Raw genomic sequence first — 21003 nt, 5'->3', positions numbered from 1 at the left:
AGAAACACATGTGTTAAAAATATCTGGATAGATGGGTGGGATTTTGCTTGGGGAAACTGGCTATAATTTGAAAAGAGGTTTCTGTTAATGTCTGTATTTCACATGCCCCATCTGCTGAACTTTATCAATTAAGTGGAAGACATAAAAGGAAAATTGTTTCTGGACAGACAAAAATATTGGTAAATCTTACTACAGAAGTATATGGCTACAATTATAATGGCTTTTCTTTTCAGAAGCACATTTAAAACAAATAAACATTCTGTTTATGTGTCATCTAGTCTGAGTCTGTTCTTTTACAGCTGCAGAAACTCAGAGGTATTGAAGTTATATTGCAAGTCTCAAATGGTGCAGCTAAATTTATGACATTGGATGTCAACTGAATCTCTTCTTTCCAAATTTAACAGTTTTCAGCATCACAGTGTCCATTAATTTGTTATAAAATAGTTAGAAGATAACATTCCCAACAGAATGTAAGCATTGATATCTATCCATCAACAATGAGGAAAGGACTGAGGAATTCAAGAAAAAGGAAAACACAAGAATTTATCATATGAATGTACTTGGAATAATAATAAAAGTTTAGCAAACCCAATATAACAAAGTATATACCCCAAACTAACATAACTCACAGAAACCAAATTGTGCAATGCACATTGAGAGTGGGAAGTGAGACTTTGTGTAGAAAATGGCTTTTGAAGGGGAGTAATGTTTGCATAGGCAGGGAGGAAGAAGTATATCCAATTGGGGGAAAAAAAAACACCTCATGTAAAAGTGTGAATCCTGTACAGGGGCCTGATGCAATGAGATTTAGTGTTGGCTGGAAAATAGCCAGGAGTTTTGGAAATGGAAAATAAGTTCTGAAGTGTAAGGACAAGTGGGATTATACTATGTGGTATGTTGGGAAGAGCATAGATACCCGAGCCAGATCCATTTGAGTTTGAAGCTTCACCCATTATGAAACAACTAGGCAACTTTGCACAGGTTACAAAACACTGAACTTTCATTCCCACATCTCTGTAACAGACATAGTACCTACATAGTTGGGTCAAGCCCAGCAACATGTAAGCAGCTCCAAGATACTCCCATATAATAATTGTCATTAAATATGTCTTTATTCCTTCTTTCTCATATTGGTTTCTCTCTAATGCATGACACACTCTTCCAAGATGTCTATATCAAATATGTATATGAAGTACATAGCAAATAATATACTCAAAATAGATGGGCAAATGATTTATTCATGTATACTGAGCCAGTCACCAGATCTATGTTGGGACTACTTCATAAACAATACAGATAGGTGTATTTTCAGTAGCAGCACAAGAGAGAAAATTGGGAAATTATATATAGTGAACATGCAACCTCTGCTAAGTGAATATTCTGCCGCAGTGAAATGAACTAAGTGTTGATATTAACTTGAGGAGATAGGGTTGATTGGTCTAGCCAAAAATTAACTACAGAGAATAATACAAGTATTTACCAAGATCTTTCTAAGATCTAGCATGACAGAACTACTAAATTATATTTTCAGAAGGTGAAATTTAATGATTCCAAGTAGATTACTTTTAATAGCAAAAACAAAATCAGCGAGGAAAAACTCCAAGCACTCTTTTTCTGATATACAGATTCTTATTTCTGGCTAATTGAAAAAGGATGCATAAAGTGATAAATCATAAAAGCCTATGTAAAAGAAATTAATTATGATAAAGGTCTTATGTAATCCTGATTTCTTGTTGTTGTTGCTGTTGTTCTAGTCTTGGGGCAGGAACAGGGTATGGGCACTATCCCTGATCTTTTTTTTTTTATAATACTACTTAAATTTTTTTATGACCTTTAAGTAGTTGTGCAAAGGAAGTGCTATATAACAAAGCAGTTTATGAATACAATGCATCTTGTTAAGTGTCACCACTTCAACATTCTCATCTCTTATTTTTTTTAATTTACTTGTCAAGGTGATGTACAGAGGGGTTGCATTTACATATGTAAGGTGCATTTCTTGTCATACTTGTCATACTCTTTCATTTCTCATTTCTCACCCAACTTCCTTCCCCCTAGTCTTCCACCCCTCATCAGAGTTGTACAGTTAATTTCCAAAATGTTGTCTTGTTAGTATCACTGCTGCATTGGTTCTCCCTTTATCCTTTGTTTCACCATTCTGATGTTCCCATTCCCGTTTCATAATTCAGATAAACATGTATATAATACCAAAATCAAATGCAGTGATAACAGGGGGGTTAACCATAGGAAAGAAAAAGAGATAGTTTCACATAGCACATTAAAAATAACAACAATGAAAAACCTCTTGTTTCCATGTCTTGGAGATCATTTTGCTTAGCTTCTTCTTTTATGACCATATGTACATAGCTATTGAGCTATTATGGTCCTCTGCTAGGAGTATTCTAGACACATACTAATCATTACTAATGAGGGAAATCATGGAATCCATGTTTCTTTGGTTCTAGCTCACTTTACTTAATATGATTTATTCTAAGACAAACATGTTACCACTTGAATAACAGATACACTTCTGTCTTTTGGGTGGTTAATTCGAAGTAAGAATCTCAATGACTATCCTGCCTGGGCTGGTTTAGAATTGTGGTCCTCAGATCTCAGCCTCCTGATTTGCTAGGATTATAGGTATGAGCCACCAGTGTCTGGCTTTATTTCTGAATTTTATCTAGGCAAATTATACAGAAAAAAAATGCTAATTCAGTGCAAATGGTTGTGATAGTAGGAAAAAATGATGAAATTTAGAACTTTAATAATTATACAAGGTATCCATGTCTTTTTGAGCATGTCAACATCAGTTTGATTTTTATTGTTGCCGCTCCCTGTTCCATACAACAATTATTACCAGTATGCCTTGGCCATATCATAACTAGATGAAAATTTAAGAATTTTTTGAAGTTTTCCCATGGAACTTGAAAGTGGAAATTTCTAGACACTTTCAATCATTCTTAACTATGGATGTGGATTTAGGGTTTTATGAACTAGAAACTGTTGTATAAGTGTTATTCTTTCTATTTAGGATAATAAGAATATTTTACCCCAAATCATCAAATAGGTATTAGTATAACTTTTCAAGTCTGATTTCTTTTCTTTTTTTTTTGGTGGAAAAAATGTATATTTATAATTAGCCAGCTGGACTCAGTTTAGATGATTCCAATTTTGTTGGCAACATCTAAGGCATCATAATCAGGAGCCAGTTGAACATATGCTTTCTTCTCTCCATCAGGTCTGATCAGGGTATTGTATTGACCTTAGCTACATCAATGTCATAGTGCTTCTTCACAGCCTGTTTGATCTGATGCTTGTTGGCCTTGACATCCACAATGAACACAAGTGTGTTGTTGTCTTCTATCTTCTTCATGGCTGACTCAGTGGTCAGGGGGAACTTGATGACAGCATAGTGGTCAAGCTTGTTTCTTCTCGGGCACTCTTTCGAGGGTATTTGGGCTGTCTCCAGAGCCGCAGCGTCTTGGGCCGCCGGAAGTGCGTATCTTCTTCTTTTTGTGGCTGTGGACACCTTTCAGCACTGCCTTCTTGGCCTTCAAAGCCTTTTCCTTGGCTTCGGCTTTAGGAGGGGCTGGAGCTCCCGTCTTTGCTTTCGGCGCCATCTTGGTGAAAAGGCTCAAGTCTGATTTCTTATTCTAAAGGGCTAATATTTAACAAAGGTGCAAATGCAACTTAAAAATGAGAATTAAGAATCACAAAAATAGTAAAATGACACCAGTAAAAATGATTTCAGTTTAAAAAGTTTTAGAGTGGGAAGTGTCTTGAGCTCTATTATTTGATTTCTCCAAGTTTTCACTAATCATTGAAGATGAGACACACTGTAATGGTGGCTCTGTTCTGCACATACATACATATATGCATATAATCATATATATGAATATGTAATATGATTCTGTGTTTGATAATCTGGTATAATAAACATTATTGTGGCACAGATCTTTCCCTTGATGTAAACTAATGAGACCACATTTGTTCCTTTTTTCACTTTTCAATTGGAAATTGCAAATGCAGGTGGTATGTTGTATTCTTGGGGTTATTTCTCCCTGGCTATGTGTGCTGAAGAACTCATATCAGTTTTAAGCAGTAACGTTCCAAATTTCTTCTAAAACTTCAATATTCAGGTGCTGGCAGACGTATTATCTTCCCAGAACTTGTCTGTAAGTTAGAGAAGGGTCTCAAGTATGAGAAAAAATATAAATAAATATATCAATGGAAGAAAAATCTGATCTTTAAAAAATTCCCCTCATTCTTATCACCATCATCATCATTATGATGATGATGATGATTTTGCCAGTCCTAGGGCTTGCACTCAGGGCCTAGGTACTATCTCTGTGCTTCTTTTGCTCAGGCTAGCACTCTACCACTTGAGCCACAGCACCACTTCCAGCTTTTTCTGTTTCTGTCGTACTGAGGAATTGAACCCAGGTTTTCATGCATGCTAAGCAAGCACTCTACCACTAAGCCACATTCCCAGCCCTCCATCATTATTTTGAGGTAGGGTTTCCTCATGTTCCCAAGAGTTCTCCATTCCATGACTCACGTAGTCTTCTTGCCTTAGCTTCTTTAGTAGCGGTGGTGAGGTTTTCACCCTTCTACCTGTTATTTGTTAAATTTGCATATGTTTGTGCTAAGTTCTAGGCTTGAAGCATAGAAACTATTTTTGCTATATTTGGATTGAAAAATTATTTTTCCTTGCTCACTAGTATTAATTTATTTATTGGTGTGTCTGTGTGTTTATGTGTGTGTGTGTTGATTGTGGAACGTGATCTCAGGGCTTGGCTGTGTCACTGAGATTTTGTGCTCAAGGTTGGTGCTCTATCACTTGAGCCTCAGCTCCACTTCTAGATTTTTGGTGGTTAACTGGAAATAAAAAAGTCTCATGGATTTTTATGCCCAGACTGTTTCAAACTGTAATTCTCAGGTTTTAACTCTGGGTAGCAAGGAATATAGGTGCTAGCCACCAGTAGCTGGCTCACTAATACGTAATATATACATATAGTGTTTTTCCCCTCAAATATCTCTGTGCTTTCTCATTTGTATCTAATATATTCTTGACCAGATATGAAATGCTTGCATCCTGGACCATGGACTTTACACTTCTATTTAATATGTTTCTACTGTCCCATTATACTAAAGAAAAACTTGGGAATTTTTTGTCTCCATGAAGAAAAGATCAGCTGAGTTGTGCAATGTAAGAAAAATCTTCAAAATGCTCATGACAAAAGAAGGTATCTTTCTCCCTTATACTCATTCTTAGCACTGATCCCAGAGATTCTGTCATTTGTAGTTACTTAGGGATCATAAGAAGGAGCAACAACCCTGTGAAACATTTCCAGGTGTCATGAAAGAGGGTTAAAGAGTTCTCAAAGGTTTTGAATTAGACAGTAAGTGATCTTTTCTATAAGGGGTACATTCATAACACACTGGGAATTTTGTATGATACACATTTCTATGTAACCAATTGGGAGAGAGAAAGTACTATCCTACCATAAATCTGGATGGGAAAGATTGGAATTAAAGAAAGTACCATCGAAATAGAGGGCTGCATCACTGGTTTTGATGAATACATGAACCTTGTGTTAGATAATGCAGAAGAAATTTATTCTAAAGCAAAGTCAAGAAAACAACTGGGTCAGGTCATGTGAAAAGGAGATAATAACACTCTACTACAAAGTGTCTCCAACCAGCAATCATCAGTGAAGTGAGAAGTTATTAAGAATCTTTTAGAGGTGTGTGAGTGTTCTTTGCTGAGAATCTTAAGAAAACATTTATTCATATTGTTTGGTAGTGTTGACGAGAGTCCGGTGGTTGAGATGTGTATACAGTTTTGATGATCTTGTGTTATCATCAGGTGACAATCAATGCCTTGGGATTGTTTTTACTTTATTTTATTTTTTAAAAACCATCATGGCTATTGCTTACTTTTTTCTTCAGTCTGATAAAATTGTAAACTTTATGAAGACTAGAATTTTTGTCTGATTCATTTCTAAGTTCTTGAACATGTCCCAGCTGCTGAATAAATAAGTGTAATTAATAAATTTTTGTGAGCATAGCATAAGGTTATATTCCTGAAATTCATTGCCCAGAAGCTGGTCATTATTTAGGTATTAACTAATGGTAACTAATGTTTGCAGATAACAGAGGACTTTTTATCTAGGTATATTTTATTATAACATATATTATAGGAAATGAGTGATGCATAGAGTAAACTGATGGATTTGAAAATTCAACTTGATTTTAATTTCAACAATTTCATTTCTATCATAGAGAAATCCCCCAACTCTATCCCCCAAATCTGGAGCATTCTTATTACAGGTGTAGTTTTATAACTGTCCAGCACAGTTTTATTACTTGCCTTGATGTGTTTTGGTAATGTCCAGATTTGTTTTTTTAGTTTTGGTCGGTCGTGGCTTAAACTCTGACCCTGGGCACTGTCCCTGAGCGTGGTTAATTGGAGATCAGAGTCTCACAGACTTTCCTGCTCAGGCTGGCTTTGAATGGTGATCCTCAGATCTCTGTCTCCGGAGTAGCTAGGATTACAGGCATGAGCCACTGGTAATTGGCTGGTAATGTCCAGCTTTATAATTCTCCATCTATCCCTCCATCTACCCATTCTTCCAATTCAATAATATTCATGTATACTTACTTTGATCCAAGGACTGGAACTTTCCTTCAAAAATTGTTTCTTATTTATTTTTGAGTTTAATTATGAAAAGGTTTACTTGTGAAATTTCCATATATTCACAGTGTATTTTGAACAAATTCACTCCCCCTTACCATATTCTTATTGCCTCCCCCTCATTTTTCAACAGTATTTGGTGGTTTTGTTTTTTTTTTTTTTTTTTTTTGGCCAGTCCTGGGCCTTGGACTCAGGGCCTGAGCACTGTCCCTGGCTTCTTCCTGCTCAAGGCTAGCACTCTGCCACTTGAGCCACAGCGCTGCTTCTGGCCGTTTTCTGTATATGTGGTGCTGGGGAATCGAACCTAGGGCCTTGTGTATCCGAGGCAGGCACTCTTGCCACTAGGCTATATCCCCAGCCCATTTGGTGGGTTTTATATGACACATTCATATATATGCATATGTACAGAAATAAATACACATACTCATATACATATATATGTTTATATTTACATACATATATGCACACATAATACCTCTATCTATGTGTCAATCATCTATCTGTTGTCTGTCATGTTCATTTTGGATAAGGCAGCAGACATTCCAGTGTTACAAGTTATGATTACTAATGATCCGTCATTCAAATGACCATAGGACCCTTCTAGCAACCAGTATCACATTATATAAGAGTGAATTCTTCTCCACAGACTGATACTGTATTTGGCACAGGTTTGGGGTAAAATAGATAGTAATGGATTGTCAGTAAGGGTGGGTCACTATGATGCCAAGTCTTCTATTGATGCCTCTTTAATCTGGCCATGCTGTTTGGCGCCACTATAAAATCTTTGATACAGCATGTAGCTAATTGTTTCCTCAAGAGTCTAAAACAAATAATTTTAGGAATGTATTTGTTCTCTTTATTCTGAATATGCATAGATGGCTTGGCACAGATATAAAAAATTCTGCTGTATTTATTTATGATATGTCTCTGTTGGGAAACAATAATCTTTCTTCTTCTTAATCTAAATTGAACTGCAGTATACAATAAAACAAGTCACAACACAGAAAGTAAATTTTCTCTGTATAAATAATTAACTCTTTAAGATTTATTGGTTTTTCGCTATTTTTTCCCCTTTCTCCAAGTGGTATAATCCAAATAAAATGTTGCATTTATTCTTGTCTGATAAAATATTAATAAAAGAAACCACTACCTTTGAATTTGGATTAAGAAACTATGAAGAAAACATGATTATGAGTGTTGGCCCTTTTCTAAGTACTACCTAAAGCCATTAGCTAAAACCCAATGTCTGCAGAGATTTCACTTTGCTTTACTTTTTGCTCTTTAATTCTTGTTAAACTTTTGTGGCTGTAAAACTTCTACTTGATGGTATTAAAACCAACAAAGAAGGAGGTGAATTTTTTTTTCTCATTTTGTGTAGGTTGTTGTAAGAAAGCCATAACTTGCTCAGAAAATCTCTTGGTTGATCTGGGAGGCTTGGAAAATAATGAGAGAAATTAGGAACAAAAGTTATGAATGAGTAGATTTGGCTGCCATGAAAATAAACTTAGAATGGAGATTTTGATCTTTGATGATTTTTTGGCATGTTTTGTTATGTGGAAGTAAAAAAATATGTGTACTGATGCTTGGGGAAAAGTTATTGCCACATCTGCTTTTCATGTGTTCATGTTCATATGTGGCATGATAGGTTTATCATGGCTTTGATGCTCATGTTGGGTAGAGAATTGCATTAAAACCAAAGTAATTCTGGCCTCCAAAGAGAAGCTGAGTTTATGATGAGATGGGTTAAACAGCAGCCATTTTATAGGTTACCTAATATTAATGACGGAAAATTCGATAAATAAAAATGCATCTCTGAACCTTTATTTTTAAGTTTGCTGGAAAATAAAGTCATTATAATTTTCTAGTACTGGGGTTTGAACTCAGGGCATTTCACTTACTAGACAGATGTTCTACCACTGAGTCAATTCACCATCCCTTCTTCGTGCCAGTTAGTTTCATGATAGTTCTTGCTAATAAGGATTTTGATCCTCTTATTTGTGCTTCTCTTATAGCTTGAGATGACAGTTGTACTTCTCTCAGTTATTTGACAACATGGAATCCAAAAAACTTCATTCTCCATTTTTTTTTCCAGATGGATGGCCTGGAACTAGGATCCCCAACGCCTGTCTCCCAAAAAGTTAGGATTATAGGCTTTAGTCACCACACCTCGCTTGAAAGGAGAAAGGTTTTTAATGGTTTATGCATAACTAATTGCCGCATTGTTATTAGGAGTATGTCAACCTTGGTGAACAAAAAAATCTTTGCAATTGGAGTAATTTTTAAAATAAAATCATTAGTTTATCAAGGAAACTACTTTTGCATAGAATAAAAATCTCAGAAATTTCTAGGCCAACTGTTTGGTGATAATGTTTTCAGTAATAAAATTACATAAATGCTTTAGTTTATGGATAACACACTATCTTCTACTGAGAAGCTGATTATTTTGTTTTGAAATCATGGCCTTCTATGCTTTTCATGTTACAATTTCTTTTCTTTTTATAAAATAACCCACTGACTAAGAAGTAGCAAGATGAGGCTTTTAACTGTAAAAATCCTTTATTTTGTATTTGAAATAAATCAGCTCACAAAATTAAGGTGTTATTTAAAAGTTTAGAGTTTCTAAGTATTTTTTTTTCTATAGTTAAATTTGACTAGAACAGCAAACCTTAAGAGGATCTACACCAACAGGAACTGACAGAGCATTCGCAGCTGAACTGTCAGCATTGACTCCCTTGTTGTGGAACAGACACATTTTAGTGTCAGCATCAGGGTTTTGACCCTGGGTGAGTCTGAGTATATCAAGATAATTTCCATTTCTGAATTAAATTGTGGTTGAGTCTTACGGAATGACTTGCATCATTCTACTTAAGAAATGATGGCACTTTCTGGTTAGACTGAGCAAATGCCAGTGAAAGATGTAAAACTCTATTTCAAAGTTCACATCAGGAAAATTAGAGACAAGTAAAAAATACAGACTTCACTCCTGTTTTCCATAAATCACAAGTGCTATGTTTTCCATATATTTTGTTATCTTTTTGTAAACCTAGGATCTCACTAACTATAAAAAATACTCAATGTGACTTATTTTTTCTATTTAATAATGAGTAGTTCCTTATGTCATTTATTCTTCTTCAGGAGTAGGAGTTTCATGAATGCATAATATTCTGTTTCATGATCATTTTTGTAAGGTAAATTTAGTTTCCAGTGTTTCATACTTACCAATAATTTCTTGATGAATGTTACTATATTCACTTTTGATTTTTTTCCCCTAGAATGGTAATGATGTGATTATTTTCCAGATATGCAAAATTATTCAATTTTGAAGGGACAAAAATAAAAGTAGGAGACTACTATTGAGACATAAATGGTAACATATTGTAAATGACTATCAAAAACATTTATGATTTCTGATAGAAATCCTGGGAGATTAAGATAGGGAATAATATGGAGAAAGAATGAATAAGTGATCTGGAACATCAGTCTCAACAGGAAAAAATTCTGACATCAGAGTCCTTGCATTGAAATTGAAAACTGTTGACATATATGATGACTTCTGCTAGTATCATTTATATTTATAGGTTTAAGACTTACCTTACAGTAAGTTTAGTTGTCCAACAATGAGGATATAAGATAACATGACATTAAAATTCCAACTGCTTATGCAATGTTAGTTTCTGCCTGCTGAGATTTTGTGTTTCCCAGAAAATCAAAATTAAAAATATTTTTTTTTTTAGCATTGCTGGAGAACAGTTAGTTGAGTTCAGGTGATAAAGAAGATTTTATTAAAGGACTACTTGGGAAAAATGAATGTTAAATATCTGTTTTCATGTAATTTATGTCTGATTTTGTTGTGCAATTTTTTTTTTTTTTTTTTTTTTTTTTTTTTTTTGGCCAGTCCTGGGCCTTGGACTCAGGGCCTGAGCACTGTCCCTGGCTTCTTCCCGCTCAAGGCTAGCACTCTGCCTCTTGAGCCACAGCGCCGCTTCTGGCCGTTTTCTGTATATGTGGTGCTGGGGAATCGAACCTAGGGCCTCGGGTATACCAAGGCAGGCACTCTTGCCACTAGGCTATATCCCCAGCCCTGTTGTGCAATTTTGACCTACAGTTTTTCTACCTACACCTTCACTGGTGAAACATGGTAAGAGAAAATCGTGCTGTGTAAGCATCATTCCATAGTTTACCACTCAATATGCAATCTGGTCACACCTCTAGCTCTCTGAGCTGTAGCCATGGCTTTTCAATTAAATTACCAGACCGACATAAATCTGATTTTGGACTGAATTTCATGTGTTTAAAATACTAAACCATGATTTACCAATCCCTAATGAGAGTTAATCAAATGATTCAAACAGCAGTACAAATACTTATATTTAACAATGGATAGAGCCAGATTCAATAGGAATACATCTTTGTGAGCAAATACCAGCAAACACAGCTCAAAAATACTTTGTTCTATTCAATGGAAAGGGAGAAGGTGGTATTATTTATTTTAAACACATTTATTTGGGGGACATTAACAAGTTTCAAAACTAAATTTATTATAGCCTTTACAAGGACTCCTTTAGAGTAGTCAAAACTCTTTAGATAGCTTCCTGTATCACAGGGATAGCTACCTAGTTAATACAACTTCAATATTCCATATTGTCTCTTTCAGAGTTGTTTTCCAGTGTCCCATTCCAAAGCAAGGTCTCAGTCTGAGTCTGATCTCTCTATTTTCCTAGCTCCTGGTACAAACAGATAGTTGAAACTTGCTTATTGAATACATGCTGAATATTTAGATTTGCAATTAAGAAAAATATCAAGAAATCTAAGCAACACACTTATTTCCTGAAATTGCTCTGAAATTATTCAGTTTGCTTTATCTTTCTTTTTTAAAAAAATCAACATTCAAGGAGGACAAAACATTCTTCAACAATTTCAATCATATGGCAAGTTAAATAATAAAAATTCCATGTGTGGGAATATGAAAGGAAAATAATCAGTAGCATCATTTGTTGCTTCTTACTAGAAAATTTCAATGGTGCACTTCACTTCGTTATCTGCTTATGATACAAAAGCTAACAGAACCCTAAGGAGTAGAGTTTAAGAGAAAAGTATTTCTTGAATTGTTTCAAGGGATTGTGCTAATCTTTTGAAAGCTGCACCAGTAGCATCATACAGTTCCCAAAGTTGCTGAGGCACAAAATGATAGAGTAGTAGAGTATGGGGATGTTGAACCCCCTCTAAAGGCTGCTGCTGGAAAAATGATACATGTTATCTCCACTCACAGCTCAGTGACCAAGAGTAGCCACATGGTTTCAACCCACCTGCAAGGGATGATCCAAAAAAGACAGGTTATGGAGTGAGTGAACAAGAATAACTTCAAAATCTGAAAATGAAAAAGAACTTAAGCAGAATCAACAATTTAAACTGTAAAATTAATAAAAGCCTATGTGAAAATTCATGTAGAATAAGAAATATGAACCATCTAATAAAATCCCCTAATTCAAATATCCTATATATAGCCACATAAAACAGATTAAATTTTTTATTATTAAAAAGGTGATGTACAGGGCCGGGAATGTGGCCTAGTGGCAAGAGCGCTTACCTCGTATACATGAAGCCCTGGGTTCAATTCCCCAGCACCACATATATAGAAAACGGCCAGAAGTGGCGCTGTGGCTCAAGTGACAGAGTGCTAGCCTTGAGCAAAAGGAAGCCAGGGACAGTGCTCAGGCCCTGAGTCCAAGGCCCAGGACTGGCAAAAAAAAAAAAAAAAAAAAAAAAAAAAAAAAAAAAAAAAAAGGTGATGTACCAGAGGGTTACATAAGTCAGGTAAAGAGTACATATATTTTGGACAATGTCACTGTCTATCCCAGGTTTTGCTTCCCATCACCACCTACAAGTTGTGTAGTTAATTTTCAACCTAGTATCTAGTGAGTATTACTGCTGCATTTTTTTCACCTTTTATCCCTCCATTTCTGTGCTTTCCCTCTTCCCCACCAAAAGACAGATAGGAAAAAAACAAGATAAAAAGAAAAGAAAGCAAAAACAGTCAAAGAAAAAAACCCTCTTGTTTCTATTTCCTAGAGCTCATTTCAATAAATATAATTTTATACGGTCAGAGAAGATAAGCATTGCACTTTTATGTTTCTCCCTGAAGCATATCTTGTTCCCAGTGTATGTGAGTGTGTACAGTCCTATATAAGTTATCATGTCCCATGTATTTTAGGTCTGTATTCTTCATCTGAGAGAAAACATGCACTGTTTTACTGTCTGAGCTTGACTTACCTCACTTAACATGATTTGTTTTAGGTCCATATATTTCCTTGCAAATGACATAATATTATTCTTTCTACTGGCTTTATAAAATTCCATTGTGTATAGGTACCACTTTTTTTTGGATCCATTCATCTATTGTAGGGCATCTGATCTGTTTCCATAATTTGGCTATTGTGAATAGTGGAGCAATGAACAGGATGTGCAAGTGTCTTTATGATATCCTGGCTTATCATGTTTAGAGTAGATGCCCAAGAGTAGCATGGCTGGGTCATAGGGAAGATCTATGTTTAGTTTCTTGAGGAACCTCCAGAGTGGTGTCCAAAGTTTACATTCACACTAACAGTGTAACAGGGTTCCTTTGCCCTCACATCCCCACCATTTGTTGTTCAGATTCACAATGTTGGCCAATGTAACTGGGATGAAATGTTGTCTCAGAGTTATTTTCATTTGAATTTGCATTATGACAAGGATGTTGAGCATTTTCTCATATATTTCTTTGCCCCTGTTACCTTTTCTGAAAAGTCTCTCCTTAGTTCCTTCGCCGGTTTAATGATTGGTTTATTAGCTTTGGGAAGCATTAGTTTCTTGAGCTCTTTGCATATTTTGCATACTAGGCCTTCGTCTGATGTGTTGCTGGTAAAGATCTTCTCTGAGTCGGTTGGCTGTCTTTCTAGTCAAATATCTATGCCCTTTGCTGTGAAAACCCTTTTTATTTTGATGTAATCCCCTTTGTCAAGTTTCTCTACTATGTGCTGGGACTGGGACTCTTTTCAAAATGTAAATCAATTTTGTATGTAATTTTGTTTTAATTATATCTAAGCACATAATATTCACACACGTAATCATATCTAACATGGTACTATGTCATAGATTTTTTTTTTCTGGAGCTATCTGTCTTCAAATAGTGTAGATTAAGAAATTTTTCTATTAGCATTTAAGTTATAGCTCATTGTTTTCATAATGTCTAATGCCATATTTTCCTTAGTTATGTATTCCTTTATTTTTGTGCTGTTACTGGGAATTGAATTCTGAGCTTGGATATTGTCTACTAATTTTTTTTAATGTGGTGCTGAGGAATAGAACTCAGAGCTTCATGCATGCTAGGCAAGAACTCTACTGCTAAGCCACATTCCTAGCCCCTGGACACTATCTCTTAGCTTTTTTCCCCCTCTACCACTTGGACTACACAGTGCTTCTTCTGGCTTTGATTATTCGGTAATTGAATGTATGAATTTTCAGGCCTGGGTGGCCTTAAAGTTTGATTCTTAGACCTCAGCCTCTTGAGTAGCTAGGATTATAGGCATGAGGCACTGGTGCCTAACCTTTTTCCATTATTTAAAGATATGACATTATACAAATAAGAGAGAGTTGGGCCTAATATTGGTAGCATGAGAAGGAAGAGTGAAAGAACAAAGAAGATGGTGATTTTTGAAGGAGTCAAGTATTAATACTTGCCAGACACTGTGATATGTGCAGTACAGTCAGTTTCCTTTCCAGGCCTACCAAATTTATCATATATGAAATAGTTATCAGCATCCTTAACATTTTACAAAGAGAAAATTGAGCAATTATGAAGTAAAGAAACTTGCCAAAGATCACTGCAGCATTGACGTATATAACCAAAATAGGATGAGTTACATGGCCTCCTTAGGGTGTGAGACTGTAAATTTCCATATACATTTCAAAATTTCCCTGAAATGTTTCAGCCACATATAAAAGTGAGATGTGTCTGTTTCCGTACATCTTCTCAATCTTCAATTGCTTTAAGCCTTGCCATTTAAAGACATGGAAGTTTCTCATATTTAGTTTGTAACTATCTCCAGAGCTATGGATTGAACCATGAGTAGAAAAAAAAATTCTGGATACTCCTGGAAAATTATACTTTTTTTTTTCAAGCTTCTTGTATTTATAGTGTCTCAGAATGAGGATATTACTAAATGTTAAATGACTTACACAAGCAGAGATCTGTTTTTTCTCTTACCTGATGTGGTGATTTCAACTCAGTTGATAAAGAGTTCTTTCCAATGTGAATATTAATGTAATTCTCAAATATTTGCTTTATTATACTTCAAATTTTAGGGCAGCAACCTGGGTGCTGATGCATCATGCCTATCCTAGCTACTTAGGAAACTGAGATCTGAGGATCACAGTTCAAATCTGGGCAGGAAATCCATGGGATTCTATTTTTTTCAAATTTTAATTATCAAACTGATGTACAGAGAGGTTACAGTTTCATACATTAGGCATTGGATACATTTCTTGTACTGTTTGTTACCTCGTCCCTAAATCCCCACTCCCTCCTCCCCCTATCCCTTTCCCCCCATGAGGTGTTCAGTTCACTTACACCAAACAGTTTTGCAAGTATTGCTTTTGTAGTTGTTTATCTTTTTTTATCCTGTGTCTCTCGATGTTGGTATTCCCTTTCAATTTCCTAGCTCTAATACCAGTATGGACAGTTTCCAATATACTCAGATAAGATTACAGTAGAGATAGTGTAGATACAACCACAGGAAGGTGATACAAGAACATCATTATCAAAGAGAACATCTTATCAAAGAGGTCTTTCACTTCTTTGGTTAAGGTTATTCCTAGGTATTTTATGTTTTGGGGGGCTATTGCAAAAGGAGTTGCTTTCCTTTTTTCAGCCTCGGTCTTCGGGTCATTAGCATAGAGAAAGGCCATTGATTTCTGAGGTTTTATTTTATATCCTGCAACTTTGCCATAGTTTTGGATCAGCTCTAGTAGCTTGGGGTAGAGTCTATGGGGTTCTTTAGGTATAAGATCATGTCATCTGTGAAGAGGGAAAGTTTAACTTCATCTTTACCTATTTGGATCCCCTTTATATTTTCTTCTTGCCTAATTGCTCTGGCTAGGAATTCTAGTACTATGTTGAAGAGCAGGGGAGAGAGTGGACATCCCTGCCTTGTTCCTGATTTTAAAGGGAATGGCTTTATTTTTTCACCATTTAGAGTTATGCTTGCTGTTGGTTTGTCATAAATTGCCTTGATTATATTCAGGAATGTTCCCTGGAATCCCAGTTTTTCCAGGGCTTTTAGCATAAATGGGTGCTGGATTTTATCGAATGCATTTTCCGCATCCAGAGATAAAACTATGTGGTTCTTTACCTTGCTCCGGTTGATGTGGTGGATTACTTTAATTGACTTGCATATATTAAACCAACTTTACATCCCTGGGATGAATCCAGTTTGATTGTGGTGTATGATTTTTTTGATGACCTGTTGAAGTCGCTTGGCCAGAATTTTGTTGAGAATTTTTGCATTATGTTCATCAGGGAGATCGGTCTGTAGTCCTCTTTCTGTAATGAGTCTCTGCCTGGTTTTGGGATGAGGGTTATACTGGCTTCCTAGAATGTGTCTGGTAGTGAACGTTCTCTTTCAACTTCATTGAAGAGTTTGAGAAATATTGGTGTGAGTTCTGTTTTGAAGGCATTGTAGAATTCTGCAGTGAATCCATCTGGACCTGGGCTTTTCTTGGATGAGAGATCATTTATTGCTGTTTCTATTTCAATACTGGATATGGGTCTGTTTAGAAGTTTTAAATCTTCATGGTTGAGTTTGGGAATATGAATTTTTTCTAGGAAATCATCCATTTCTTCCAAGTTCTCGAATTTGTTGGCATAAAGGTTTGCAAAGTAGTCCCTTATTATTTTCTGAATTTTGGTTATTTCTGTGGTGATGTTAGCTGTTTCATCTTTTATCTTGTTTATTAGAGTGTGCTGCCTTCATTTTTTGGTCAGGTATGCCAGGGGTCTGTCTATCTTGTTGATTTTTTCAAAGAACCAACTCTTTGTTTTGTTGATTCTTTCGATGGTCTATTTCATCTCTAATTGATTTAATTCTGATTTGATTTTAGCCTTTCACTTTTAGAAGATGTTTACTTTTGCTGGATATATTGTGTCTCTTGGAGGCAGCAGAAGGATGGATCTTGATTTTTGATCCAACTTATGAGCCTATGTCGTTTGATTGGAGAATTAAGTCCATTAATGTTGAGAGTTAGGATTGAGAGATGATCGTTTGTTCCTGTCATATCACTATCTTGTTAAAAGCTGTGTCTTCCCATTTCTTGATCTGATGTTTACTAATTAGGGTTCATTTCTCTGTCTGTATTGGGATCTTGATTACTTTCCCTGTATAGTACATCTTTGAGGATTTTCTGTAAAGCTGGTTTGGTGGAGATACATTGTTTCAGTTTTTCCTTACTGTGGAAGACTTTTATTTGACCTTCGGCTATGAATGAGAGTTTGGCTGGGTACAGTATTCTTGGTTGGTAGTTATTTTTATTTAGTGTTCCGTATACCTCATTCCAGGCTCTCCTTGCTTTCATGGTCTCTGCTGAGAAGTCTGGGGTACTTCTGATTGCTTTTCCTTATATGTGATTGTTTTCTTCTCCCTAACAGCTTTAAGGATTCTTTCCTTGTATTCTACTGGTCCTGTTTTGATCACAATGGGTCGGTGGGATGTCCTATTCTGGTCTGGTCGGTTTGGGGTTCTAAATGCTTCTTGTATCTGTATAGGTCTATCCTTCTGGATATTTGGGAAGTTCTCAGCTAATATTCTGTTAAATAGGTTGCCTATCCCATCAACTTCTTTCTCCAAGTTTTCCTCAATACCTATTATCCTTAAATTGGGCTTCCTCATCGTGTGTTGAATCTCCTGTAGCGATCTGTTTTGTTGATTGGACTGGATTTGCATTGATTTTTGATCTTTATCCATAGATTCTAGGGAGTCTTCAGCTCCTGAGATTCGATCCTCTGCTTCAGTTATTCGGGACTGTCGGCTAGCTACTTGATTTCAAATCTCTTTTCCTTCTTACTGGTCTTTCCTGATGATTTCCATGTCATCTGTTAGGCCTTGCATGGACTTCTTTACTTCATTAATTTGGTTTTGAGTGCTGTCTCTGAAATCTTTTACCTGGGTAGCTATCTTTTCATTTGACTCTTGAATTTCATTTATCTTTCTATTTGTTGAGGCCATGAAATCATCTATTACTTTATGGAAGGATTGGTGTATTGATTCAAACTTTTCATTTAACATGTTTATCAGTAGACTTTGTAGAGCATTTTGTGGGTTCTCTTCTATGTCTTTGTTTGACTTCTCTGTTTCCTGCTTGTTTTGAGTGGGACAAAAGACTCCATTTTTTTCCATCTTTCTTGTGTTTCTTCTGCCCATTTGGATTGGGAATGCCAATCTACAAGCATCTGTGAGCACCGTTTAAGACCCAAAGCAGCCCTTACCAAGCACTGTTGTGTAAATCTTACAAGTTCACAATTATATACAGATACCTTGTATACCTGTCTATAAAATTAGATTTGGTGTTCCTAAAGAATACAATTTCAATATAACAACCGTTCCTGGGCCCTGTATTCAGTAGTTACTTATTTACTGTTACAACCCTATGAGCAATTCTTATTCTTATATTAAGTTCTTTTAGGACTGGCTTTCTCTGTGAACCCCTTTGATTCTCTCGAATTAAGCAGGGATACCCTCTATCCAATAACCAGGAGTCAATGGAACCTGGAGATCCTGGCAGTAAGTCAGGAAGGAAAGTTAGAGGTAGTAAAGAGAATAGAGTAAAATGTATTGGGTGTGGGGGTGATGATTTTGGTTTAGTTTCAGTGACGTGGAAATGTGGAGAAGAGTAGAATCAGTAGAAAGAACAAAGTTAAAATGATAGACAATGGAGAGTTAGCAGAAAAGAGTGGAGGTGTTATTCATAGGAAAGTAATTTTTAAAGAAAGAGAACGCAAAGAGAGAAATAAAGAAAAAATACTGGAAGTTAGATGCATAAAACAGAGAAAAATTATTAAAAAAATAAATAGGAAACAAAACAGAAAAACGAACAAACAAAACATTTTTTTGATAAAACAAACAGGTAAAAATGGAAAACAAAAAAACCAACGACGTTTCAGAAGTGAAAAATTAAAAAAAATTTAAAAAAAGTTTAAAAAATGTTTGAAAAGAAAAAAACATGGATTCCTCCTTGTTTGGGTGGTCTTTCCCCAGTGTCTGGTTTCCTTGGGATGGTCTTCAGTCTATTTTCCCGATTGGCTGGTTTGACTTGCTTTCAGTTTACAGGGGGTGGATCTGTTCTGCCCCTTCTCCCATGTTGGTGCAATCCTGGGTCTCTGTGGTTCGCACAGCTTGCAGCTAGGCCTTGGACATCCTCTGTAGATGGGGACATGAGCTGTTTTGGGAACCGTGGCTCCTCTGTTTGCTGTGGGGCCATGGCCTTTAACGCCTGGCTTTGAATAAGCTGTGTACTCAGCAGGGCGGGGCGCCTCTGGCCTGGTTTACCGGGCTGAGAGTTGCTTGCCTGGGGGAGGTTCTTCCCTCCTGGGCTGGGTGGCCGCCTGGCCGAGCTGGCTATGGAATTCAGCTCTGTTTTGGGCTGGGAATTGGGCTTCCTCTGTGATGGGACCGTTCATCTCTCTCAGGAACTGTTTGTTCCCTGGTCTGGTGTTTCCATACCACCGGTAGCTGCTTGCCACTTTCGCTTTAAATTTAGAAATTCCGGCAGGCATGGCACGGCACCTCTGGCTAAGCCGCGGCCCAGGATGAGCCTCCTGCCTGGGCAGAGGGTGTTCTCCTAGGCGGAGCTGGCTCTCACTGGTTGGTCCCTCTTGCCCTTTTCAAAGATGGCTCCTTTGTCCTTGCTTTCCCCAGGCCCGCTTTAGTTCCAGTTTGGTCTGAACCTATGACAGTGTCAAAGATGACACTTTGCTCTGGAGGTGGGGGAAGGGCTACCTTCCAGAAGCTGCTCTGTGGGCGTGAGTGAGAATATCTTTCATGGGGTTCTCACGCTTTCTCTGTGCTTTCAGCCCATCCATGCTCAGCCGCCATCTGGAGGATTTCTCCCTGGTCTACGCTGAGTGTGGGTCGCTGTGCCAGGAGCTTTGCAGGCCCCTTCACTGGCGCGGTGGCAGGATGCCACCTGGAGCTCAAATCTGTGTTTTCAGACGAGCAAAGTCGATTCTTCCTTCCTGGCCAGAATCCCTGTACTGTTAGAACTTACTCTGGCTGTCTTTCTAGGAGTAAAAGTTTCTTTTTTTTTATTTCTGAATTTCTTTTTTTTTAAAGCTGGTAAAATGTATTCTTTTTATTATTAATTAAATTTTGTTGACAAGGTGCTGTGCAAAAGGGGTACCGTTACATAATAAGGCAGTGAGTACATTTCTTGTGATTTTTTATACCCTAATTTTTCTTTCCCTTCTCTAGGAGTAAAAGTTTCTATAGGGTGAGAAAACTGCGATGTCAGAGGCAGCTCAGCTAGGGCTTTGCTGCTCCTCCGCCGTCTTCCAGGAAGTCTTCCATGGGACTCTTATCCCCAATTAACTCCCAGAAAACTGGATGTGGCTTTGTGGCTCTATGTAGTAGAGCTGTAACCTTGAGCAGGAAAGCTCAGCCACAGCATCCAGGGCCAGAGTTCAAGTCCCATGACCATGACCAAAAAAAAAAAAAAAAAAAAAAGAAGAAAAAGACAGGAAATGAGAAGAAACATGGCCCTTGATTCTGAGTGGCACAGATTGTGATATAGAAATTTGCGGTAATATTATGGGCAATATTGTTAAAATTATGGGTAATATTGTGTTGTGGTTATGGAGCCAAGTCGGCAAATGTGCCCAGGTGTGTGTGTGTGTGTGTGTGTGTGTGTATGTGTGTGTGTGGGCAAATGTGCCCAGGTGTGTGTGTGCATGTGCACGTGCGTGTGTGTAACTCAATCTTTTGAAGGCGGTCAATGACAAGGGCCCATGTGAACCTAGTTTAAAGACGCACTGAATTTATCAATTATCTATGGAACATCTACTATGTTATGTTTAAACTGTATAAGTAAAATGTCAGAAACTAATTATTATGCAACCAAACATTAACTTTGTTCAGGAACAAGGGGGTGGGTAGTATATAATGCTAAGAGAACCTGTTAATATTCAGAAATATATTTCCCAAAGAACTAATGTTTGAGATTAGATCTGAATGATACAGAGTCACTGAAAAGTGTTCTTTCAGAAAAGATCACAATTTGTCCCATGA

The 21003-nt window shown here is 36.8% G+C and overlaps 1 pseudogene; it reads right to left on the bottom strand.

Moving 5' to 3' along the window:
• Positions 1–3090: 3090 nt before the first annotated feature.
• On the bottom strand, positions 3091–3617 carry LOC125350031 (annotated as a pseudogene).
• Positions 3618–21003: the final 17386 nt, after the last annotated feature.

This window comes from Perognathus longimembris, chromosome 4 (genome assembly GCF_023159225.1).
Source record: "Perognathus longimembris pacificus isolate PPM17 chromosome 4, ASM2315922v1, whole genome shotgun sequence".
Taxonomy (NCBI): Eukaryota; Metazoa; Chordata; class Mammalia; order Rodentia; family Heteromyidae; genus Perognathus; species Perognathus longimembris.
Note: the sequence above shows the minus strand (reverse complement) of the source record. Positions and strands in the feature narration are given on the sequence as shown.